The sequence below is a fragment of the Vulpes vulpes genome, chromosome X, assembly GCF_048418805.1.
Source record: "Vulpes vulpes isolate BD-2025 chromosome X, VulVul3, whole genome shotgun sequence".
Lineage (NCBI taxonomy): Eukaryota > Metazoa > Chordata > Mammalia > Carnivora > Canidae > Vulpes > Vulpes vulpes.
The window spans coordinates 54,422,504-54,449,732 of record NC_132796.1 but is presented as its reverse complement, the minus strand read 5'-3'; the positions used below and the strand labels follow the sequence as shown (position 1 = coordinate 54,449,732).

The 27,229-nt window shown below is 38.7% G+C and overlaps 1 protein-coding gene and 2 pseudogenes across 2 annotated transcripts in view; 1 reads left to right on the top strand and 2 right to left on the bottom strand.

Annotated features, from left to right (window-relative positions):
- SLC16A2 (solute carrier family 16 member 2) overlaps window positions 1–27,229 on the bottom strand; it is a 118,210-nt gene that overhangs the window by 44,234 nt on the left and 46,747 nt on the right. The gene's annotated exons all lie outside the window — the stretch shown is intronic.
- On the bottom strand, window positions 8,197–8,841 carry LOC112911341 (large ribosomal subunit protein uL16-like; annotated as a pseudogene).
- LOC112911343 (U4 spliceosomal RNA) lies at window positions 24,441–24,562 on the top strand (annotated as a pseudogene).

Here is a 27,229-nt window from a genome sequence, read left to right as displayed (position 1 = left end):
GAGGAGGTGGGATTGCATGGGTCTTTCACAGATCCTGGGTAGTACTTGGATTAAGAGGTGGTCAGGGGATGCCTTCCCTGACTCCTTCCTAAAGTTTCTCTTACGTCTTTGGAGGCAGGACAGGTGGGGGTGGCAGAGTATGGTTGTCAAGGCACATACAGTTAGGAGTTTGGACTCTTGACATGAGTTATTGACCTGACTCCGTGCCTCATTAGCTGGGTGACATTGAGCTCTTCATTTCACCACTTTGAATCTCAGTCTCCTCATCTTAAGGAGGCCTCACACAGCTCAGGGCAGAGCTCATAGGAAGTCTAGGAAGAGCTTAAGGGTCAATAGTTTGTTTCCAGGGTAATTTAAGTTCCTTATTATGTTGGAATATTGTGGGGACCCACTTGGAACCCTAGAGTTGGTATAAAGATTATTTTTAGCTAAAGACACGTGAGATTCAACAGATAACAGGGGGGGAAATCCTTCTTGGGGCTTCCCGTATTTGGCTAAAAGCAGCAACTTCTGGGAAATGAGGCAGACATAAATTCCTTCTCAGGCCATCTACACGCAGAAGGTAGACTGTGAATAAAATCTACCTGAAATCTCTTCTCCAGGAGAATCTTTTGGCTCTGAAGGAGACAGAAAGACCATTCACATGTGTAGAGACAAACACTATCACAAATCTTCCTATCAACTGTTCTCCTGAAAACTCATTTATCTTTCTAAAAAGGCATTTGTTTTCCAGCAAGTGCCTTTCTCCCCTAGCCTTCACCTAGTAAGATGGCATATAAGCACCAAACTCCAATCACTCCTTTGAGTTATGATCACTCAGTTTTTGCCATGTATATGGAGGTTGCACATGGAAATAAACCCTGGTTTTCCCCTCCTGTTAGTCTGTGTTTTATAGGCTTAATTTACATACCTCACTTACTGAGTTTAAGAGAGTAGAAGAAAAGTTTTTCCTCCCCTACAATATTCAGAAAGTGGAATGTATAGATTGATGTATAGATTTTATTTAGATCCTGACCCAAATAAACTGTTAAAAAAAAAGACCAGTCCTTCATGATGTTGATGATACATTTGAACGTTTGAACACTGATAGGGTATTTGATGATATTATGGGTTTATCCTTAATTATTTTAAAATAACACTGTAAAAAATAAAAAATAAAAAAATAACACTGTAGTTATGTTAAAAAGATAATCCTAATGTTCCAAAGCCACATACTGAACGCTTGCAGATACAATGATGTGACAATATGGCTTGGAGTTAATAATTGTTGATGCTGGGTGGTGTGCACAAGAGGGCTCATTATGCTATTCTACTTGCGTGTAGGCTTGAAATTTTCCATAACAAAAGGCTTTAAACATGAAATAGAAAAACGGTGGATTAAGGAGGTATTTATCCAAATGGGGTTATCTGTCCGACTTTGGAAGGCTTTTCATTATAGAGCACAGCCATCACAAATTTAAGAAAATGTGTAATTTGTGAGCACCAGAGGCAGTGCTGGCAGAGGCTTAGGACGAAAGACAAAGGTTTTGCCCCTTGTTTCAGCCCCCTCATTAGGCAGCATCTGTGCTGCTCTTCTCAGCCTGTGGCGGTCTAGTTGCCAGGCAATGGAAGCCAGAAGCCCTTTTCTTGGGAGAGAGAAAGGGGGAAAGGGAGGGAGAGAAGCAAGAAGGGGGGGAAGGTAGAAAGAAGTTGCCCAGGGGAAGGCTTGTCCCTGCCTAGAGGCCTGGCTCAGGGTGAAAAATGGGGATGGGGGTCCCTTGTCCGATGCCAGTTTCCCACAGCCCCCACTTTCCATGGTTTATCTCTAGGGGACAGCCCTGCTCTTAGAGCTTGAGGCCCTACAGAAGGGGTAGAGGAATGCATGCATGTGTATCTCCTGTGAAGTCCAGTGAGATCTGAGATTAAGATACCAGTTAGCCCCCACTCACAGAGTCAGAATTCTGATCAGCCCTCTCTCTCCTGGGGGATGCTCCTGAACTCTTATTATGTTAAAACATTCTAGGAAAGCAGCTTGTCAAACGGAAAATCTGTACTGATCATCACCCTGAGCTGAGGCCATCCCAAAAAGCAGGAGGGCAGAAGGCTTCTTCTTCTTCATGGTGGACAACCCTGTCCTCACTGTCTTTTGAGGAGGGGAAGCAGAAGCCTGGTGTGCTGCACAGTAGCCTGGCAGTCTCACGGATGCTGACTGTGTTGGGGAGCCTTGTGCTCTGGCATTGGTTCAGACCCAACTGTCACTGAAATGTTGTGCGGATCTGAGCCCATCTGACTCTCAGTTTTCTGACCTCTAGAAGTAGGGAGTTATTGTGTATGGTCCCTTGTCTCCCCTCAGACTCAGGTGGGCTGGGATTACAGTGCACAGCCCCCTACACCCAGGGCAGGAATTGCTCTCACCCTGAGTCAAAGGAGCCTGGCCCACCCCACTCCCACCCACCAGGCCAGCCTGGAGGAACCTACGTAGCCAGTGATCTCTGTCACTGGTCACTGGAAGGTGAGGGCACTTCCTAGAGCCACCCTACTGTGATCATGGGCTGTCTTCTGCTGGGCTTGGAGGTGGGATTCAGGGAGGCTCCAGGCAGGAAAAATGGGGGGGGGAGTTGTGAGGTCAAGGCAGCTGCCCCAGAGATCAGCCTTTCAAGACCTGGCATCTGAGAAAGGAAGGGTGTCTCTATTCGATGAGAAAAACATCAGGGAGGCCAGCAGTCAGGAGCTGAGCAGGGCTCAGACAACCCCTTCTTTTTGCAGCATCTTTGTGGCTTCTGGTTGCTAGGAGCAGGCTTTTCTGTTGCTAAGCAACTAGAGCTGGTGGATTAAAACCAATTTCCTGAGCTCACTGGCAGGGGGAGGGAGAGAAAGTGCAATGCAGATGCCATGGAGATGCTCATCCAGGCCTCCAGGCTTTGTTGGGGGATGTGGGTGGTGGGTGAAGGGAAGATGAGGCACAACTTTGAGCTGATCTCCAGGGAGAAGAGGGGTGGCAGGAATAGGGAGAGGATTAGGCACCAGGTATTCATTATAAAGCCTAAAAGAAGAGAGTGAGACTGGCAATTAAAATGCCAATTAGAGCACTAATCAATGCTAATGATGCTCCTTTTTGAAACCTCAGGAAAGGGCTGTTGGTCCTTGGGGTGCTTCTGAACCACCTGACCAGGCCAGACAGGACTGGGCAGGGTTTATCCTCCAAAAAGTGGGAGGATCAGAGTATTTTAGGGTCCACAGGGCCCCCCAAGGGTTCTGGGGTTCAACCTCTTGCTGAATGCCAGAGGCCCCTCCACACCTGTCTGCTTAGATAATAACCTCAGTATGACAGAGAACTACTTCTTCCTGGGATAGCCCTTTTTGTACCTTACCCTTAGAAAGTACTCTGTCCCTTGTAGCCCAAGTCAGTCTCACTGTGGCTCTTCCCTCAAAGGCCAAGGGAGCTAGTCCAATCTGCCTTGCTGTAGGGACCTGTAGTGTGTCTCTTTTGTGATCCTCATACCCCACCTCTTGCCACTTCTTGGGGGACAGCCTTGGTGGAAGACTTATGGTGACTGGTGCCCTCTGGTCCCCCACTCTCAGTCTGATCTTCAGCCTCCTTAGGGTGTGGGCCACTAGGATAGACAAATTTATAGAGTTCCTGGATCAATTCATCTCCCAGAGTCCATGCTTTTTCCACCACCCTGCTCAGGTGGATACCTCCTAGCCCAGGACAGCGTATCAGGTCAGAGGGAAATAAATTACTCTGAAGGTTGTTTACAAACCTAACAGAGAGGTTTCCAGTTTTGAAATGAGGGGTATAATGAGCTCTGTAATCCCATTTTCTAGTGAAATAACTGTAGCTGTTAAATTTCATTAAATTTAATTAATGTTGTCCTAATGTCATACAACAAATGAAGCAGTATTTATTCAAGAAACTAATACATCTTTGTAAGAACAGCAAGAGTCTATGGCATTTGAAGCATGAGTTTTCCTGTCCCTGCCCACATCCAGCTCAGTGTGATAAAAGCTCTATTCTGGGTGGGTGTGATCAATAACTTACAGTTCCATCATCTAGTACTGAGCTACAGTTTGATCCCTGGAAAGGTAAGATGCTAGAATTTTAACCTTACTTTCTAGTTCTTTGTTGTAGAAGCTTTATTCTAGACTGGTGGAGCCAAAAGGCCTGGAGAGTCTTTCTACCACCCAGCTTCTCCTAGTGTGTGAGGTGAACGTGATAACCACTACACTACGGAAACTGGCATAGCTTCTCCTAGTGTGGCTGGCCAAAAATATTGTGTCATTTTTTACCTCAGCCTCATCTCACTCATAGGGTGGAGCTTCCATGCTAGGTTAAGTCAAGATGAGAAAAGCAGCAGCTACCATTGTTTCCAGCAGTTGATTACAGAGCAGGGGTGTCATTCTGGGAGATGTGGGACTGGTATCCCCACCTCCAGCTCAATTGCAGTGGGGCAGAATTTCTGCCTGGAAGAAAGACAGGTTTTTAAGAAGGGAGAGCACCTCAGTTCTCCCTAAATAGACTAATATTATGTGGAAAAGTTCTTCCCTGGGGGTATTTTCAGAAACAATAAAGGTCTTGGTGGTGAGTAATTAAGAGGGAACTGGTAGCTCCATGACTCTAGTAGCAACTGTAGATTGGTAGACTAGCTAGAAATGTAATAGAAAAAAAAAAGCACAGAAAGATCGAAGAAAGATTCTAGGATCTAAGCAAGCCTCAAAGACTGATAATACCCTGCCCCTGCAATAGACTACAACATTAATTGGATCAGATTGTGGAACAATTTATGCCCACAGGCATCATTAAAAACACAATGGTGGAATTAAGCGGCAATTAGCATAGGCTAATAGCTGGGTGTGATACCACTGGAGACAGATTTGCCAGAAGCTAAATGGGGATCTCCATGAAAGAAGCAGAGAGCCCCGCTAAAACCACAGTAGTAGTAATGCTGTGTGCATTCCAAGGCTACAGCTACTTCTGGAGAGGAACATAGGGCCATGTACTGCAGGAAAGAGAATTCACCAAACAAGTCCAGAAAAGTCAGTAGTAGTATCCAGAGTTGCTACAATATATTATCTGAAATGTCCAGTTTTCAACAAAAAATCATGAAACATGCAAAGAAATAGTAAAGTGTGATCCATAAATAGGGAGAAAGAGCAGACAATAGAAACTGCCATGAGGAGGCCAGATGTTGAGCTTAAAAGACAGAGCACCTATTACAAATATGTTCAACAACTAAAGGATATCATGCTTAAAGAATTAGAAGAATGTATCATAATAATAATGTCTCATCATATAGAGAATATCAATAAAGAGAAAGAAACTTTTAACAAGAACTACATGGAAATTCTGGAGTTGTAAAGCACAGTAAGTGAAATAAAAAATTCAAAAGAGAAGCTCAATGTAGTTTTGAGGTGGGAGAAGGAAAAAATCAGCAAACTTGAAGGTAGATCAATATATATTATGCAAATTGAAAAAGGATTGAGAATATAGAATGAAGAAAATGAACAGAGCCTCAGAGAAATGTGGGACATCATTAAAAACACCAATATACACGCAATGAGATTGTAGGAAGAGAAGGGAGAAAAGGACAGAAAAAAAATCAGAAATAATGAAAGCTCCTCAAATTTGAAGAAAACATTAATCTATACATCTAAGAAGCTTTTACAAATAACAGGTAGGATGGACACAAGGAGAGACATCCCAGACACACCACAGTCAAGATGTAGAATGCTAAAAACAAAGGGAAATTTTGAAGGCAACAAGAGAAAAAAATGACTCATCATGGACAAGAAAAACTTCAGTACGATTAATGGCTGACTTTTACCAAAAATAATAGAGGCTGGAAAATAGTGGGATGACATAGTCAAAGTAGTGAAAAGAAAAAATTGTCAACCAAAAATCTTTTCTATGAAATGTCCAAAATCCATAGAGACAGAAAGTAGATTACTGGTCACTAGAGACAGAGGAAAAAGGAGCTAGGGGAAATACTGCTACTAAATGTAATCTTCTGGGGGTAAAAAAATGTTCTGGAATTAGATCATGGTAATCGTTGGAACATTAAAAATATACAAAAAGCACCAAATATTACACTTTAAAAGGATGAATGTTATGGTAGGTGAATTTTAGCTCAATAAAAAATTTAAAAATAAGAATCTTGAGTCACTAGCCTATCTTTCCAGCTAAAGAAACTAGAAATAGAGGAACCAAACTAAACCCAAATTATGTAGAAGAAAGGTAATAATTAAGACTACAAGAGATATAAATTAAATAAACAATAAAAAATGGAGAAAATCAATAAAACCACAAATTGGTTATTTAAAAATATCTGCAAAACTGACAATTTTTAACTGGATTGACCAAAAAAATGAAAAAAATATTCAAATTAGTAAAATTAAGAATAGATCTGGGGGGTTCCAGGGTGGCTCAGCAGTTGAGCATCTGTCTTCATCTCAGGGCATGATCCCAGGGTCTGGGATCGAGTCCCACATCTGGCTCCTTGCAGGGAGCCTGCTTCTCCTTCTGCCTATGTCTCTGCCTCTCTCTCTCTCTCATAAATAAAAACTTTTTTAAAAAAAGAATAAAGCTGGGATATCTACAACTTTACAGAAATAAGAGGAGCACAAGGGAATACTATCAACAACTATATGCCACTAACTTAGATAACTTAGATGAAATGGACAAATTTCTACAAAACCACAAACTATCAAAATTGATACAAGAAGAAATAGAAAATCTGAAGAGATACATCAAGAAATTGAATTAGTAATTAAAACATTCCTCCCTTTCTCAAAAAATCCCTTTACTGATTAATTAATTGTATCAAACATTTAAAGGATAATTAGTACCAGTCTTCACTAACTCTCCCAAAATAGAAGGAAGCATTCCCAACTCAGTCTATGAGCCCAGTATTACCTTGATACCAAAGCCAGCCTAAGATATTACAAGAGAATAAAACTAAAGACCAACACCTTTCATGAATACTGATGCAAAATCCTCAACTAAATATTTGCAAATTAAATACAGTAACATGTAAAAAAGATTGTACACCATGACCAAGTGACATTTATCCCAGGAATGCAAGGTTGACTTAATTTCTGAAAGTCACCTAATGTAATACATCGTATCAACAGAACGAAAGACAAGAACCACATGATCATTTCAAAAAATGCAGGAAAAAGAATTTGAAAATACACAATATTCTTCGATGATAGAAGTATTCAATAAACTAAGAATAGAAGGGAACTTCCTTGACCTGATAAAGGCCACCTATGAAATAGCCAAGGCTAATATAATACTTATTGGTGAAAAACTAATTGCTTTCCCCCTAAATCAGAAGCAAGACAAGGATATCTGCTGTCATCATATCTATTCAACATTGAATAAGAATTTCCAGCCAGGCCAATTAGGCAAGAAAAAGAAATACAAAGCATCCAAATTGGAAATGAAAAAGTAAAATTATCTCTATTTGCAGATTACATGATCTTATCCTAAGGAACCTGAAAAATATATATTAGAACTAGTAAATTAGTTCAACAACATTGTAGGATACAAGAGCAGTATACAAAGATCAATGATACATCTCTGTAATAACAATAAACAATGTGAAATGAAATTAAGAAAACAATTCCATTAACAATAGCATGAAACAACATAAATTAGCTAGGAATAAATTTAACAAAATAAGTATAAAACTTACACTCTGAAAACTACAAAATACTGTTGAAAGAAGTTAAAGAAAACCTAAACAAGTTGAAAGACATCTCTTCTTCATAGATCAAAAAATTTAATATTGTTAAAATGAAACTTTCTCTTAGTTGATCTACAGGTTCACTACAATTACTATCAAAATCCTAGCTGCTTTTTTTTTTTTTGCAAAAATTGATAAGTTGATTCTAAAATTTGTATGGAAATGCAAGAGACTCAGATGGCCAAAACAAACTCGAAAAAGAAAAACAAAGTTGGAGGACTCACACTTCCAGATTTAAAACATACTACAAAGCTACAGTAATCAAGACAATATAGTACTGGCATAAGGATAGACAGGCACATTATTAATGAAATAAAATTGGGAGTCCAAAAACAATTCACATTTATTGTGAATTGATTGCTGTTAAAAGTGCCAAGATAATTCAGTGTGTGAAAAAAAATAGTCTTTTTTTGACATGAGGTAGGATTTATTGGTGGGCATGAATAAAGAGGGGGTAGTGCCAAGGTTCTCATGAGTGCAGAGCCTGCTGTTTGTCCAGAGGGCCATGATTAGGGATGTATTTGACCCCACAACCACTGACGATAAGCCACTTTTCAGCCACCATGTCTTCAAATTTGTCCACATTAAATTTAGAAAAAAAAACCCACTTCTTGGAAATGTAGATCTTCTGGCAGCCAGGGAACTTGAACTTGGCCCTGCATGGGGCCACAATCACATGTTCCTTATTCTGCAGCTTGATACAGATGGACATGATGTCTTGGCCAATGTGGACCCTGGCCACTATACCCTAGGGCTTTGCAAGGGCACCTTGCATACCTGTCTGGAGCCTGTCAGCCCCAGCACAGGACATCTTGTTGATATAGATGATATGGAAGGGGTGGAACTCCACTCAGGTGTGAAAACCATCTTTGCCACAGCTTTTCACCATGTACTTGTTAGTACAAATATGGGCAGCATCCAGAGCTTCAGAGGGGAGCTACTCATATTCATCTGATACCATGTGCCCACATAGTGGGAACTCCTCGACTTTTGCCTTCTTCTGCCCCAGGTCAAAGATGTGGATCTCAGCATCAGGGGCACCTCTACAGAAGGGAGACTTGGGATATTATTTGTTTTTACAATACTGGTAACACCAGTATGGACAGTGCTCCATGGTGACACCAAGACCTTCAGTGTGCACCAAAGGAAAGTAGAGTGAAAAATAGTCTTTTCAACAAGTGGTGGTGAGTCAATTGGATGCAAATGAATTAAGTTGGACCCTTACATCACACCATATACAAAAATGACCTCAAAATGAAACATAGGCCTAAATGTAAGAACTAAAACTGTAAAACTCTTAGAAGAAAGAATAGGAGTTAATCTTCATGACCTCAGTTCAGGCAATGGTTTCTTAGATATGATAACAAAAAGACCAAAAGAAACAAATGGATAAATTGGACTTAATAAAAATTAAGAACTTTTAAAATCATATACCCAAAAGAATTGAAAGCATGGACTTGGACATATATCTGTATACCTATGTTCATAGCAGCACTATACAAAATAGCCAAAAGATAGAATGATCAAAATGTCGATCAACAGATGAACGTATCAACAAAATGTGATATATACACAATGGAATATCACTGAACTTTTAAAAAGAAGAAAATTCTGACACATGCTACAACAGGGATAAACTTTGCTGGCATTATGATAAGTGAAACAAACCAGTTATGAAAGAAAAAAGGTATGACGTCACTTATAGGAGTTATATAGAGTATTCATAGAGACAAAATGTGGAATGTTGGTTGCTAGGGGTTCAGGAGAAGAGGATTGTGAGTTATTGTTTAATGGGTACAGAATTTCAGTTTGGGAAAAAGAAAAAGTTCTAGTTTTGGGTGGTACTAATCATTGCAAAACAATGTGGATGTACTTAATGCCATTGAAATGTATACTTAAAATAGTTAAAATGGCAAATTTTATGTTATGTGCATTTTGCCACAATAAAATATTTAAAACTTTTGTGCTTGAAAGAACATCAGCAATATAGGAAAGACAACCCACAGTATGGGAGAAAATATCTGCAAACCACTTATCTGAAAAGGGTTGAATATACAGAATATGTAAAGAACACTGACAACTCAGCAATACAAGAGAAATAACCTATTTAAAAATAGGCAAAGGGCTTCTGGTCTGGCTCATAAGGAGCTTAGAAGTCATTTATCACTCTAATTAAAGCTAAACAGACTGAAAAATCACAAATGTTTCTTAGATCCACCAGAGAAGTGAGGTCACAGGGCAAATCACTGTACCAAAAATTATAAAGACAGTTGAATACAGAGAATCACAACTTATTGGAGCTGACACCTCTATGGAACAAGCAGCATGGCTGGAAAACCTAAACTGTAACTGGAAAATTGTTAGAGGCTCAGTGTGAGAAAGTATAAGACCTAAAAACTCCAGGAGGGGCCCATGATGGGCGGGGGGGGGGGGGAAACATTTTGTAAATTTTACCTCAACAGCTCTACAAAATTCTCACAGTAAAGACTGAAGAAAAAGCCTTTCCTGCTTCTGGTAGGAGAAGGGAAAATGTAGCCATTTTGAAACACACCAGAGCATTCTGTTCTTCTTAACAAGGTCTGCTCTCAGCAGAAACAATTTTACTAGAGCCTAAACTATAGGGGTTTTATCGGAGACTAACTCACCTGGAGGAAGAGAAATACTCAAGGCAGCAGAAGGAAGGAAATAATAAAGATTAGAGCAGAAATAAATGATGTAGAAACTTAAAAAACAATAGAACAGATCAATGAAACCGAGAGCTAGTTTTTTGAAAAAAATTATTAAAATTGATAAAACTCTAGCCTGACTTATCAAAAAGAAAAGACCTAAAAGGACCTAAATTAATAAAATCACAAATGAAAGAAGAGAAATAACCAACACCACAGAAATCCAAACAATTATAAGAGTTTTTCATAAAAAACTATATTCCAACAAATTGAACGACCTGGAAGAAATGGATAAATGCCTAGAAACATACAAACTAACAAAACTGAAAGAGGAATAAATAGAAACTTGAACAGACTGATATCCTGCAAAGAAATTGAACCAGTTATCAAAAACTACCAACATACAGAAGTCCAGAACCAGACAGCTTCATGTGCAAAATCTACCAAACACTTAGAGAAGTTAATACCTATTCTTCTCAAACTATTCCAAAAAAATAGAAAAGAAAGGAAAACTTCCAAATTCATTGTATGAGTCTAGCAGTACCCTGATGTCAAAACCAAGTAAAGACATCACTAAAAAAGAGAACTACAAGTCAATACCCATGATGAGCATAGATGCAAAAATTCCCAATAAAATCAGATGCTACAATACATTAAAAAAAATCATTACCATGATGAAGTGGGATTTATTTTTGGGTTACAAGGGTGATTTGATATTCACAAATCAATCAACATGATACACCATATCAATAAAAGAAAGGATAAGAACCATGTGATCATTTCAATAGATGCAGAAAAGCATTTGGCAAAGTATAACATCCATTTATGATAAAAATCCTCAACAAAGTAGGTTTAGAGGGAACTTACCTCAACATAATAAAGGCTATGTATGAAAAACTGACAGCTAATATTCTTAGTGGGGAAAAACTGACAGATTTTCCTCTATAGTCAGGAACAAGACAAGGATTCCACTCTCACCACTCTTATTTACCATAGTACTGGAAGTCCTAGCCACAGAAATCAGGCAACAAAAAATTTTAAAAGGCATCCACAATGGCAAGGAAAAAGTAAAATTACTTGCAGATGACATGATCTCATATATAGAAAACCTGAAAGACTCTACCAAAAAAAAAAAAAAAACGCTAAAACTGATGTATGAATTCAGTAAAGTCTCAGGACACAAAATCAATGTACAGAAATTTGTTGCATTTCTATACACCAATAACGAATCAGCAGAGAAATTAAGGAATAAATCTCATTTACAATTGCACCAGAAACAATAAGATACCTAGGAATAAACCTAACCAAAGTAGTGAAAGAAAACCATAAAACACTAATGAAAGAAATTGAAGATGATACAAAGAAACGGAAAGACATTCCATGCTCATGGATCAGAAGAACAAATATTATTAAAATGTGTATACTACCCAAAGCAATCTACACATTTCAAACAATCCTATAAAAATACCAAAAGCATTTTTCATGCTACTAGAACAAACAATTCTAAAAAGACCCTGAATAGCCCAAGCAATCTTGATAAAGAAGAGCAAAGCTGGAGACAACACAATTCTGGATTTCAAGATATATTACAAAGATGTAATGGTCAAGACAGCATGGTACTGGCACAAAACCAGACATAAATCAATGGAACAGAATAGAAAATCCAGAAATTAATACACAACTATATGGTCAATTAATCTTTGACAAAGAAAGAATATCCAGTGTGAAAAAGACAGTCTCTTCTACAAATGGTGTTGGGAAAACTGGACAGCAACATGAAAAAGAGTGACACTGGACCATTTTCTTACACCATACACAAAAATAAATTCAAAATGAATTAAAGATGTAAATGTGAGGCAGGAAACCATAAAAATCCTAGAGGATTTAATCCTAGAGGCAATAACTCTTTGACATTGGCCATAGCATCTTCTTACTATATACATCTCCTCAGGCAAAGGAAATAAAAGGAAAAATAAACTATTGGGACTTCATCAATATTAAAAGCTCCTGCACAGTGAAGGAAACAAAAACAAAACTAAAAGCAACATAAGTAATGGGAGAAGATAGCTGCAAATGACATATCTAATAAAAGGTTAGTATCAAAAATATATAAAGAACTTAGAAAATTCAACTCCCCAAAGCCAAATAATCCAATTTAAAAATGGGCAGAAATCATGAATAGAGATTTTTCAAAAAAAAGACATACAGATGGCTAGCAGACACACGAAAAGATGCCCAATATCACTCAGCATCAGGGAAATACAAATCAAAACTACAATGAGAGAGTAGCCACACACCTGTCAGAATGGCTAAAATAAGACAGGATACAAAAAATGTTAGTAAGAATGCAGAGAAAGGGGAATTCCCTTACATTGTCGGTGGGAATTCAAACTGGTGTGGCCACTCTAGAAAATAGTATGGAGTTTCCTTTAAAAAGTTAAAAATAGAGCTACCCTATGATCCAGCAATTGCATTCCTAGGTATTTGCTCAAAGAATACAAAAATTCTGATTCAAAGGGATGCATGCACCCCAATATTTATAGCTGCATTATTAATAATAGCCAAATTATGGAAAGAGCCCAAATGTCCATTGACTGATGAATGGATGAAGAAGATTATATATATATATATATATATATATATATATATATATATATATCATAAAAAATGAAATCTTTCCTTTTGTAACAACATGAATGGAGCTAGAGTATTATACTAAGTGAAATAAGTCAGTCAGAGAAAGACAAATACGATATGATTTCACTCAATGGATTAAGAAACAAAACATGAACATGGGGGAAAAAGAGAGAGGCAAACTATAAAACAGACTCTTAACTATACAGAACAAACTAAGGGTTGCTGGATGGGAGGTGGACGGGGGATGGGTTAAATGAGTGATGGGTATTAAGGAGATCACATGTTGTCATGAGCACTGAGTGTTATAAGTGATAACTCACTAAATTCTACACCTGAAATTAATATTACACTGTATTTAATTAACTGGAATTCAAATAAAAACTTGGGGGGGGGGAAGGAAGACTAAAAAATTCCTGGAATTAATAAGCAATTATAGCAAGGCTGCAGGGCACAAGGTTAACATAAAAAAGTCAATCATTTTCCAAAATTAACAAGTGAAATTGAAATTAAAACACACTACCACTTACTTTATCACTCCTCAAAATGAAATACTTAGGTATAAATCTTTAAAAGTATGTACAAGATCTATATAAGGAAAACTACAAAACTCTGATGAAAGAAATAAAAGGATTATATAAATGGAGAGATATTCCATGTTCATGGATAGGAACACTCAATATTTTCAACACGTCAGTTCTTCCAACTTGATCAATGCAATTGCAATTAGAATCCCAGCAAGTTATTTTGTGGCTGTTGACAATATGACTGAAGTTTTTATGGAAAGGCAAAGGACTGCAAATAGCCAACATGAAATGAAAGAGAATACCCTAAATACCAAGTAAAGTTTGGAAGAACTATATGTGACAAATGATGCTGTTAAGTCCTCTTACTTGAGGACAAGTTATTGTTTATCTTGAGAAAAAGGATATAATAGTTTGTATCTTCGTGGCTATATAAAAGAGCAAGATTCATTTTTGTCTTTGCAGTCTTAGTGGATTGCCTATGGTGTAGGCATCATAATCCGGATTAATGCTTAATCCATAACTGGTAGAGAACAAAGTGGGAGGGCTGATACTACCCAACTTCAAGGCTTACTTACTATAAAGTTTTAGTAATCAAGATGGTGTGGCATTGGTGAAAGAATATACAAATAGATCAGTAGAGCCCAGAAATAGGCCCATATAAATATAGTCAACTAATCTTTGGCAAAGAAGCAGAGACAATACAATGGAACAGAGATAGTCTTTTCAAAAAAAAATAATGCTAGAACTGTATGTCCATGGGCAAAGAAAGAAAGAAAGAAAGAAAGAAAGAAAGAAAATTAATCTAGTCACAGACCTTACATTCTTCATAAAAATTAACTCAAAAATAATCATAGGGGATGCCTGGGTGTCTCAGTGGATGAGCGTTTGCCTTCGGCTCAGGGCATGATCCCAGTCCAGGAATCAAGTTTCCATTGGGTTCCCCACAGCAAGCCTGCTTCTCCCTCTGATTATGTCTCTGATTCTTGCTCTGTGTTTCTCATGGGTGAATAAGTAAAATCTTTAAAAAAAAATCATATACCTAAAAATGGAAATGCAAAACTCTTAAACTTCTAGAAAATGATGTAGAAGAAAATCTAGATGACCTCAGATATGTTAATGACTTTTTTATATAATCCATAAAAGAAAGAATTGATAAACTATATTTCATTAAGATTAAAAGGTTCTACTCTGAAAAGACTCTATCACAAGAATGAGAAAACAAGTCACAGACTGGGAGAAAATATTTGCAGAAGAATATCTGATAAAGGACAGTTCCTAATCCACAGTATACAAAAAACACTTAAAAGTCAACAATAAGAAAGTAAACAAGCCAATTAAAAAATGGGCAAAAGATCTTAACAGATACCTCACCAAAGAAGACATACAGATGGCAAATAGGCCTATGAAATGATGTTCCACATCATGTGTCAATGAGGGAATTGCAAATAAAAACAACAATGAAATAGCACTATACCCTTATAACAATGGCCAAAATTCAAAACACTGACAACACGAAATGCTGGTGAGGATGTGGAACAACAGGTTCTCATTCACTACTGATGGCAATACAAAATGGTATGGCCACTTTGGAAGAAAATTTAACAGTTCCCTACAAAACTACATCATCTAACCACATGATCTAACCACGTAACCTCAGTTACGCTCCTTGTGTTTAGCTAAAAGATTAAAAAAACCTATGTCCACACAAAAATTTGCACACAATTGCTTATAGTAGCTTTATTCATATTGTCCAAGCTTGGAAGCAACCAAGATGTCCTTCAGTAGGTGAGTTGATAAACTGTGGGTACATTCAGATAATGAGATATTATTCAGTACTAAAAAGTAATGAGCTATCAAGACAGGAAAAGACATGCTACTAAATGAAATGCATATTACTAAGTGAAAGAAGCCAATCTGAAAAGGCTACATATAATTTCAAGTATATGACATTCTGGAAAAGGCAAAACTATAGAGACAGTAAAATGATCAGGTTATCAGGGGCTCAGGGGAAGGGAGAGAGGAATAGCTACAGAGCACAGAGGATTTTTAGGGCTGGGAAACTATACAATAATATAAGGGGGAATATTATAATGGAGGAGTTTGACATTTGTCAGAGCTCATAGAATGTGAGCTCTGTTCAATGTTCAATGTGAACATTAAAGAGTGAACCTAATGCAAAATATGGATGTTGGGTGATAATGTGTCAGTGTAGTTTATTGATGGTTGAACTTCAAATGTATCACTCTGGGATGTTCGTAGTAGGGGAGGCTGTGCATACAGTGGAACAGAAAAAATATGAGAAATTTCTGTATCTTCCATTCAATTTTGGCATGAACCTAAAAAGAATTTTTAAAAGTCAGACAAAATATTTGAATAAATATTTCTCCAAATAAGATATATGAATGGCCAATAAACATATGAAAAGATGCTCAACATCAATTGGGAACTGCAAATCAAAATCAAAATGAGATACCACTTCACACCTACTAGGATGGCTATAATAATAATTAAAAAGGAACTAAAAAATAAAAATTTTTAAAAATAATAAAGGAAAATAAATGTTGGTGAGGATGTGGATAAATTGAAATCATCATGCATTGCTGGTGGGGATGTAAATGGTTCATTTGCTTTGGAAAACATTTTGGCAGTCCCTTAAAATGTTAAACATAGAGTTATCATTTAATCCAACAATTGTACTCCTAGGTATATACCTAAGACAAATGAAAACACATCTACAAAAAAACAAAAACAAAACAAAACAAACAAAAAAACTCGAATATAAATGTTCATAGCCAAAAAGTACATAAACTGATGAATGGATAAACAGAATGTGATATATCCATACAATGGAATATTATTTTGCCATAAAAAGTAATAAATTACTAATACATGCTACAATATAGAAGAATCTTAAAAATAAAAAAAATATTTTGGTAGGTGAAATAAGCCAGTAAAAGAAAAAGAGCACATATTCCATTTACATGAAATGTCTAGAACATGTAAAGACAAGTAGACTAAAAGTACATTAGTGTTGCTTAGAACTGGAATGGCAGAATGAGAAAATTCAGGGTGAGAGCTAAAAGGTATAGGTTTCTTTTTGGAAGATGACAATGTTGTAAAATTGATTATGGCGATAGTTGCACAATTCTGTAAAGATACTAAAAAACATTGAATTGTGTACTTTAAATGGGCTGATTGTATGGCATATGAATTTTGTCTCAAACTTATTTTAAAAAAGCTTAACAGGGATCCCTGGGTGGCGCAGCGGTTTGGCGCCTGCCTTTGGCCCGGGGCGCGATCCTGGAGACCCGGGATCGAATCCCACATCGGGCTCCCGGTGCATGGAGCCTGCTTCTCCCTCTGCCTGTGTCTCTGCCTCTCTCTCTCTCTGTGACTATCATAAATAAATAAAAATTAAAAAAAAAAAAAAAAAAAAAAAAAAAAAAAATAAAAAAGCTTAACAGAACAAAGGTAGTTTTTGGGGTGAGCCATAGAGAATGATCAAATAATCAAAGTAAAGAAAGGTATTTTAAGCTAGTGGAAAAGTGTGAACAAAATATGAATAATATGGTACAAAATATGAATGATATGATGTGAATGAAAAAGGCATGTGTGCGTGGTTTAGATAGGTGTTAAGTGGAAGATGAGCCTGGGAAAGTAACCTGGGAACTTGAATGGTATACTCAGCAGTTTGGATCTAATATCACCAAGTTAAATGAAGATTCATGAGTGGTTCCTGTACTGGAGACTGACAAACCCAGATTTCCATTTTATGGAACATGACAACAATCAGTCTATAGAATATATGAAAGGAGGCAAGGAGGTTATGGGTCTTGACCTGCTTTCTGCATGCCCCCCCCAACATACATAATTTAGGATATCCTCTGTTTTAGAAGCTTCCCTTCCATCCTTAGCCCTAGACTCCAGTTCCCAGCTCTGCTGCTAATCTGCTATGTGGCCTAAATCAAATCCCTTACTCTTCTGCATCCTTGTTTCTCCATCTATATCATGAGGAGTTCTTTTTTTTTTCCAATCAGGAGTTCTTTTTTTTTTTAATAAATTAATTTTTATTGGTGTTCAATTTACCAACATACAGAATAACACCCAGTGCTCATCCCGTCAAGTGTCCCCCTCAGTGCCCGTCACCCATTCCCCCCCACCCCCCGCCCTCCTCCCCTTCCACCACCCCTAGTTCGTTTCCCAGATTTAGGAGTCTTTATGTCCATCAGGAGTTCTGAAAAGAATTTCAATAAGGGCCCTTATCACTTTCCAGTTTAGCTCTTTTTAAGTGGAATTAAGTCCTAGTGAGCAGAGAAGGGACAGCGATAGAGAATTGCTGGAAGGCAAGGAAAAGGGATAAGCCCTTAGAGGTCCTTAGATCATATTGTTTTGGGTTAAGATAGGAACCCATAGGTAGGAATCCATAGGAAGCATACCTTCATTAACAACCTAAACAATCCACTGAAAAATGGCAGGCAGAACAAAAAGTCCTTGGAGATCAGGCATAGCAACACTGTAGTGAGGATTCTTGCTGTGGCCTTTTATGCCTATCCTTAAGAGGTTTCTGGGTTCCTACCCATAATTCACAGAGGCCTTACAACTGAGGAGAAATGACCCAGAGAAGAAGGTCTACCTATCCACAAAGGAGCCATGGTTTAGAAGGCTAGTGTGGCAGTGTCATAGAAACTGGGGATCCAGGTTTAGAAGCAATAAGTATGGGTACAGCAGACAAAGGGAGCTGGGATTGATTCCCTGGGGCACCCCTAGGGCTGATGGGAGCTTAGTGAGCATCTGTTCCCCAGCTTCTAATTGAGAGTGGTAGAAGTAGTAAAAAGGGAGTGGAAGGATGGAAGTCTTTGAATAAATCCAAAACTCTCAAAGTTTAAGTTGATCCAGGATAAGATGACATACAGTATATGCTCACTAATTTCAATTTCTTTCTTTTTGGCTATACCAGTCATTATCTTTACTGGTCAGTTCTGATTAGCAGTTATGACATCTGCTAATAAGATGAGGAAATGAATTATCATGTAATCAATATATTTATTGGTAAACAAAATCTTGAGAAATGCATGGCTCAGGAGAGGAAATATTTTAAAGGGTGAAAAAATTGAGAACTGCTGACAGAATCCAAGCATTTAATTTTACTCATGAGGAAACTGAGACCCAAAGAACAGTAGTAACTTGTCTGAAATCACATAGTGAGTCTGGTTCTGTCAGATCTGGAGCCCAGGTCTTTTAGTCTTTTAAGCACCAGCCAGAACTCTGTTTCCTCTGCTCCACTCCACTCCAGGGCTGCTTATCCCCCACAATAAAGTAGGTACTCAGGAAAAATTTGTTGAATTAAATGAAACCCATCAGTTTTGCCAGGAAAGAGTCTAGCTTAATTGTTTCCATGGACTGAAAGTGATCTGTGTTGGCAGAATTGGGCCAAAAAACCTAGAATTTAGGCCAAAAAGTCTAAAACCTCTGTAAGGCCATATCACTAAGTATTGAGTATTATGACAAAATCATGGGCTTCTGGACCATGTTAAATTTATGGCAACAGTAACTTAGATTAAGACAACATTACGGTCTCAACCCAAACCACAAATTCCAAAACTCCAAGATCCCTTTGACCAGGTGAGTGTTTTATTGTACCCCTAATGTCACTGAACTGGCCCTGAGAGTGGCTGTGGCTTGGGTGGAGCTTGGTAAAGTAATTCAGGGAAGGGCAACTTTGTTTTCATTAGGCACAACAGGTCTATTTCTCTGTGGCAAAAAAAGGTTCAAAGAATGAGAGCCCCAGAAAAAGCATGAGTCTGCAGCAGACCCCAGTGAAAGGAATGGCAAGTGGGGAGCCAAGGGAAAGGAGTGGAGAATGCTGTTACCTGCGCATCTTTTTCATAGCTTTTGAGGAGCCAGATCTAGAGAAAGCTCATAAAGACGATGAAAGTAAAAGTTCACACTAGCTCTAAACACCAGGGCTTTGAAGCATTGATGAGAGAGTATGGAGTTGACATCCACCGCCCATCCGGACTCCTGGAACCCTGGGGCCTTGGATGGAGCCTGTACCCTTCGTCCTAGGTTTTTCCCTCAATGGCATTGCCTGCTGAGTTTGCAGTTCTGTTGGTTCCCTTTTCATCTCTCCTTGGAGGTGGCATTGACCAGCCCTCTCCCACCACATAAGGACATCTTGTTCTTCCTGATCTAGGAAAGCAAGCATTCCCTGGGGTCTGGGAGGGTCAGAGAGGGGAAGTTCTAATGTTTGTAAGCAGATCAATTGGTTGCCTGGGCAGCCCCAGGGGCTCCTGGTCCAGATAGTCTTCACCACTTTCCTTTCAGTCCCCTTCTCATCTTTGTCCTGTCTCCTCACATGGTCTCTTGACTACTTTGTTCATTGCCCAGACACTTTCAGCAAGCCAAGAACAATGCATTCCATCTCCCTGGAATTGTCACTCAAATATGGGGGTTGGCTGAAGAAGAAAACTGCAGTGTGCTCCTCACTAGGCCTTTCTCCAGCCCTCAGCCCTTTCCTGTCTGGCAGTGGGGACTGCCCTGGTGCTCAAATGCTGTCTCCAATCTACCTTATGGGCTGAATGCTACATCCAGCCTTCTTGGCAGCCCAGTATAGTGAAATACTATTCAAGCTGATCTGAGTGGCCTCAAGGCCCAGGAGAAGAATCTGAAGGGTGACAAGGGCAGCAAGAACCTGTGAAGTTGCAGCAGTTGATGAGTCAATGCTTTCTGAAGGGTTTTGTTCTTGTCTTTCTCTGCAGTAATTCTATTCTCAAGGACATATGAAGGGACTCCAGAGTCTAGGGCAAAGATTTTGTGCTTGTATTCCCCATTCCAGGCTACCCACACTGTGGCAAAATTTCCTTAAGCCACACTGTCTCCTGGTCTGAGAGTCACTTTGGTTTCCAAATAGTCCCATAGGGCCATTTTAAATTTTATTAAGGAAATATAAACTAAGATAACATAAGAATGAAATAAAAGTATGGCCATTTCTTTGGGGAGGTATGGAAGGAAGACATGAGATAGATCTCATATCCTATCCTATTAACAGATGTACCTCATGCAATTCACTCCAAACCCCCTTCTTGAAACAACAGCTGTTTTTGCTGGCCATGGGCTAGCCCAGCCCTGAAGGCCAGTTTCCTCTGTGTTGCCATATTCTCTGGCTCAATGGCAGAACAATAGGTCTGCAACAATTTTAGGATTCTGTCTGCTGTTTCTTTCATGGATTTCTAGTCTCTTCTGAGTGAAGACTGTAACCTTTGTCTAGGCCAGTGAGTTTAAAAAGAAATTAATACTGTCTTTATTTGGTATTATAGTTATTGGTTTGTTTTACTAAAGGTAAATATTTACAAGGGCTTTGCCTCTCATTTCCCCCAAGAAACTTTTTTCTACAAAAATCTTAAGTTTTTCAACTGTAATTCTTCCTGCATGGGTTGTCAGAAGCCATTCCCCATGTTTGGGCAAGTGCTACCATAGGGTCAAAATATGTAATAACATCAAAAGGATGTATAACATCAACAACAATAAAAATGCCAAAAATAGCCTTGAATACAAAAGAGAAACACAAATGCAACATTTGCCAAGTCAGTTTCTGCTAGAAACATTCTGAAAGTGGAAGTCATCAATTAAATTAAAAAGTACTTGTAAATGGCTTATACATAAATGTTCATAATAGCTCTATTTATACATCTAAAAACTGGCAACAACCAAAATATCCATTAACAAGTGAAATAATAAACAAACTGTGTTATATCCATACAATGGAGTACTACTTGGCAATAAAAAATAACAAAATATCAATATACACTTTTTTTTGAATCTCAAAATAATTATGCTGAGTGGAAGAATCTCTAGATAAAAATAGTACATACTGTATGACTCCATTATTTATTTAATTTTAAATTTTTATTTGAAGTATAGTTGACTTATTATATTAAATTCATTTCCTGTATACAACCTAGTGATTCAACAATTATATATATTACAAAATGTTCACCACAATAAGTGTATTACAATACTATTGATTATGTTCCCTATGCTATACTTTTTATACCCATGACTTATTTTATAACTGGAAGTTTATACCTCTTAATCCCCTTCACCATTTTCCCCATCATTCTACCCCCTTTCCCTTTGGCAACCACCAGAGTATAATTCAATTTATATAAAATACTAAAAAATGCCAACTAATCTATAGCAACAGAAAACAGATTAGTGGTTGTGTGGGGATGGTGGTGGAAGGAGAGGTGTACTGAACAAAGGTGTGATGAAACTTTTGAGGGTAATATGTTTGTAACTACAGTATTGCAATGACTTCATGGATATATACATGTACCAAAATTTACCAAATTATACATTTTAAATGTATGCAGTTTATTGCACATCAATTATACCTTCATAAGCTATAAAAAGCATTATATTTAGAGCAAAAAATTAAATATAGCAAATGCTGTTGGGCTAACTCAATATCCATTTCAATTCTCTTCTCTATTTCTGTCAGCATTACAGAAGCTACAAACTAAATGCTTACTTTTCTAGACTCACGGCTAGAAGTTAGAAAGTTTAAAATATTTCTAAATCTATGGAACCCCTTTTCCTTTCCAATTGCAGTCTTACACTGGAGCACATTATATAAACCATATAAAAGGAGGGCTGCACTGGTGTTATATGGGGATGGTTCTCAGGATACTGGAACCTCCATTGATTTTTTTTTCTTATTTACTTTCTCTTCATTTATCCTCTCCTTCCACTGGGGTCCCTGACAGGTACTAAATAATCTCGAGTTGTACAGATCTCCTCTCTTCCAGGCCACTTACTTTCTCAGTATCTATCCTAAAAGATGATAGAGTCCAATCCTTTCACTTGATAGATGGAGAAATTGAGCCATGAAGAAGTGAAAGGACCTGTACATGGTCTCAGAGACAGAAGCAGAAGTTGGTGGTCCAAGTACTGGGGAAGTATTAAGACAGAGCCCTGTGTTGTGCCTGTGGTGGTGTTTCTGAAGACTTTTTGTTTTGATGGGATTTTCTCTTCAGTTTCTTTACAAGTGTCTTGCACCCTTAATGAATTCCTGCTATGCTAATCCCAAGCACAACTACTTCCTTGCCCCCTGCTTAGTCCTGTTTCTATTTGGTCAGGGTCTTCCAGGCCTGTGAACCTTCTTCCTCCCTTCTGGAGCAGCCCAGATATCTGCAGATCTCAGCAGATCTGCAGCAGGCTCACTCGATGGTAAAGTTGTGACATATTGGGATAAAAACACCAAATTAGAACCAAAAGCTCTGGGTGAAACACTGGCAGTCAGGAGGCTACAAGGAAACAAGTACTTCAGTACAAGTACCACTTCAAATGAAAAGAATTTCAAGCCCCCAAATAGCCTAGGAACCAGAAAGTATAAACAATCTTGATTCCTAATCCTTCTCTGGATGCCTACAAGGGGCTCCACCCAAATTCAGAGGGGCAGCTCCAGACCCTCTTCAAAGATACTGGGTCAACAGAGGTGGGGTTTCCTCCACTAGGGGTTAGAGGAGACAGGAAGAGGGAGTTCAGGGGGAGGGGTAGCTATAAAAGGAGCTGATCTGGGCTGGGCCAAAGGGTTCAGGAAGAGACACTTCACTGAGGGTAGGAGAGAAGGAAGGCCACTGTAGCGGAGAAGGTAAGATTTAGAGAAATCAGGAGCTTGGAATAAAGCATCCTGGCCTCTCCAGAAAAAGCTAGAAATGAGATTAAGGCTGAATCTCACCTAGGAGGAGGTGGAAGTGATTAAGTTTAAAATTTCTGGGGTGGTTTCTGGCAACATGAAGCTGAGAGCTAGAATGCCTTTCAATCTCATAATTTCTTTAATTTGGTGATTATACCAGAGCCACAGACCCTATGTTCCCTACATCTGTACCTGCCATTTAGTAGCAGATGCATTCCAGGCCAAGTAACAAGGTAAAGAAGACTGTAACTCCAAAAGCAGCCTTCTTGCAAAAGTAGGTCACCATGTGTGTTGCCTAGCACTCCATGTGAGGGAACTGCCAAGCAAAGCTGGAAACAAGCTGTAAGAAGGAGTTGTCTTCCCCCACCTCTGTCACACACACACACACACACACACACACACACACACACACTCCTTTTCCAACACATTATTGCCCTTTAGAACTTAAATACCATGATTTGTATAAGGAAAGACTGACAAAACAGGAAAAAAAAAGTGGAAGTCACAAAAAAATAAGAACTGAGGCCCAGAAAGGGAAGGTCATAGAGAGTGTAGGGACTTGTCCAAGGTAACATAATTTGTCAGTGGCAAACCTGGAGCTGGAATTCTGACTCCAGATCAAAAATGGAGATCAAGATGAAGTTGCTTTCTTGGGTAATACCGTAGCTAGACTAAAGATAGATCTTCCTACAAAATCTTGCCATTTATGACAGCATGGATGGACTTTGAAGGTATTATGCTAAAGTGAAATAACTCAGACAGAAAAAGACAAATATTGTACGATTTCACTTATATGTGGAATCCTTAAAAAAAATTCAAGCTCACCAATATAGAGAACAGATTGGTGGCTGCCTGAGATGGAGGTGGGTAAAATGGGTGAAATGGGTCAGAAGGTACAAATTTCCAATTATAAAATGAATAAGTTATGAGGATATAATATACAGCATGGTGACTATAGTTAATAATACTATCTTGCAAATTTGAAAGTAGCTAGGAGCCTGGATCTTGAATTCTCATGATAACAAAAAAGTTGTTACTATGTATGGTGATATATGTTAAATAGACTTACTATGATGATCATTTTGCAATGTATTAAATCATTATATTGTACACCTGAAACTAATACAATGTTATATCAATTATACTTCAATAAGAAAAGAAAGATCCTCTTCCATATAAAGACATATAAAGCTTTGCACAGTGGCAGTATTGTAGCCAATGAGATTTATCCGAGGAGCGATTATTGCTAATTGAAAAGACATATAAGACATTGAGTTAAAACACTGAAAAAATTATCTGAAATATTGATTTGGAGTAAAGCAAAATTTGGATCACTCACAAAGTATCCCTGAACCCTAGGGATTCTTCCCCAATGTTTAGAAACCTGCTGACTGCTTTCTAAGGATAACCCATGGCTTCTCATTACATAGGACCCTAGGTATAGGTCCAGACTCCAGGCCAATGCATTTGATTTCACATTGCTTAGAACTTGTGTTAGTCTGGGGCCTCCAAGGATTAGACAATAAAATGGGATTAAGTGTGCAAAGATTCATTAAGGAAAATGAAAGTAAATGGGGAGGGAGCCTGGAAAGATTAGGAGAGCCATGAAACTATAATATAAATCTTCCCCTGAATAAAAGAAGGAGGGCGGGAAGGTTGAGTGAAAGTGTCCTAGTCTGCCTTACACTCTAAGGAAGGCTTGTCAAGGCCAATAGGAATTGATGAAGACAAGGTCAGTTGGCAGTCAGAGGACTTATGTGTCTCCCAAGAATGGGCCTACTTGTAGCAGGTGCCTCAGTGAAAATGCTGGGATGGGTTTCAAAGCAAGGTAGCCAAGGCCCTCCGTCAGTTATGCTCTTTGTAGTTGGAGGTCTGCAAGGCGCACTGTCTTGGGTGCTACAGAACTCCACCTTTAACTTCTACTATATCCCTTCTTTGCCCAGCTGCAGATGCTTTCCCATACCCATAGGCTCAACTGGGGCCTTGAGTCTCTAGAGAAGGAGAATAGGAAATGACAGAGACCAGAGAGCCTCTGTCAGAAGCACTAAAGTCAGACCTAAGTTGAACTGTGGCTCTTTTCCATGGCTCTGCACTGCAGCATGAGCTAACATGTTCATACCATTCATGCTTGTTGTCAGTCAAAACCACTCAATTTCACTCATATGTGGAATTTAAGAAACAGATAAACATAGGGGAAGGGAAGGAAAAATAAAATAAGACAAAAACAAAGAGGGAGTCAAACCATGAGAGACTCTTAATTATTGGAAACAAACTGAGGGTTGCTATAGGGGAGGTGGGTGGGAGTATGGGGTAACTGGGTGATGGGCATAAATGAGAGCAGTTGAAGTAATGAGCACTGGGTGTTGTATGCAACTGATGAATCAGTAAATTCTACTTCTGAAACTAATAATACAGTATATGTTAATTAAATTTAAATAAAAATATTTTTAAAAACCACTCAATTCCAGTAGCCCTTCTGGAACCCTGAATATAAAGAACTTTTATTGCTTCAGATACCCATTATCCTTTCTTTCTCTAGCCTCTCAATAACCCAAGTTTAAAGAACACAGAACAAAACAGAATGGCCAAGGAGGTGGGGGTGAGAGTTGGAGAGTGTCACATGTAACTGTTTTCTTCCAATAGTGGGTGTGACTACTGAAACCAGGATAGGGAAAGGTTAGGAACTAACATTTTGTTAATCTCCCCATGCCAGCATGCCTAACCTGCATTATTCCACACACCTACACTGATAGGTATTAGTGTGCCTGCTTGATGGATGAGAAAACTGGGGATACATGTAAGCCACTTGCATATGGTCACAGCTCAAAGTAGTAGAGCCCTTAAACTCACAATGAATCTGAACCCCAGTGAGGGGGGACACAAGCTTTGCCCTTCAGTGAGTTTTTCCTCTTCTAGAGCCCTGGGGACTGGCAGAGGTACAGCTCTTTCTGCAAGCTGCTTCTGCTGGAGGCCACCACTAATCTGCATTTCTGTCTGCTGACTGCCATGCCTTCAACTCAACTCCAGCCCCTCAGAGGCCACTGCCTCAGTGTCTCTTTCCCAAAATACTTCTCAGCTTCTGGCCTTGATAGGAAATGGGAACTTCTGGATTAAGATCAGAATCAGGGCTCAGTTATAGATAGAGATCTGAGCAGAGGTCTGTAAATGGCTTGAAGCAATCCAGGAAGGGCTCTGGTATGGCAAGGATTGGAGCCCAGCTGGGCTTTCTGAGTATCCCAGTCTACGAAACCACCCACTACAGTAAACAGAATATGCTATCCTGCCACAACCGTGGTCCAAAGGGATTTCTTTATTACTCTAGCTTTGATTTTTACAATTTAAAAGCTCACGAAGCAACAGTCCAGGAGATTTAACAAGCACATTCCTGGACACTGAATCATAGGTGGGAGGAGGTAAAGGAGGGAGCAGAAATCTAAGGGAGGGCGTAAAAGACTACAACATAGCAAAGTGCCTATGTTGCCAAACAATTATTGATTATTGTTTCCCTTCCTACCTGATTATTTGAAAATAGGTGTATGTAGTATGTTCCAGAAAATGTTTTGTCAATTTAGTATTACTAATGTTTAGTTTTACTACTAGAAATTTTCAATAAATCTTAATTTTCTGAAAAAAAGGAAAGAGAACTTGGTGGTATGGAAAAGATACACATGTCTACCTTCTCATCCCCAGGCAAGTCAAACTAACACATAACTATGGGCTCAGAGCCAGCAAGACAATAGGCAAAGAGCTGAATAAGCATCAGGGGCCCCAGTCCCCAGTGTCACCTTTCTCCCTGTTCTGTACTGACTCTCTAAAAGTCTGGTGTTTAAGAAGCAGGTTCTATGTGTGAGAACTATAAGCAGATGAGGTAGCAGCTGGAGGGTGGCTCTAGATAGCACAAGTCCCTTGAGAGGAGCCAGAGATGAGATGTCTTATGTGTGGAGGTCTTCAAAACGAGTCAAAAAACTGAGACAAAGT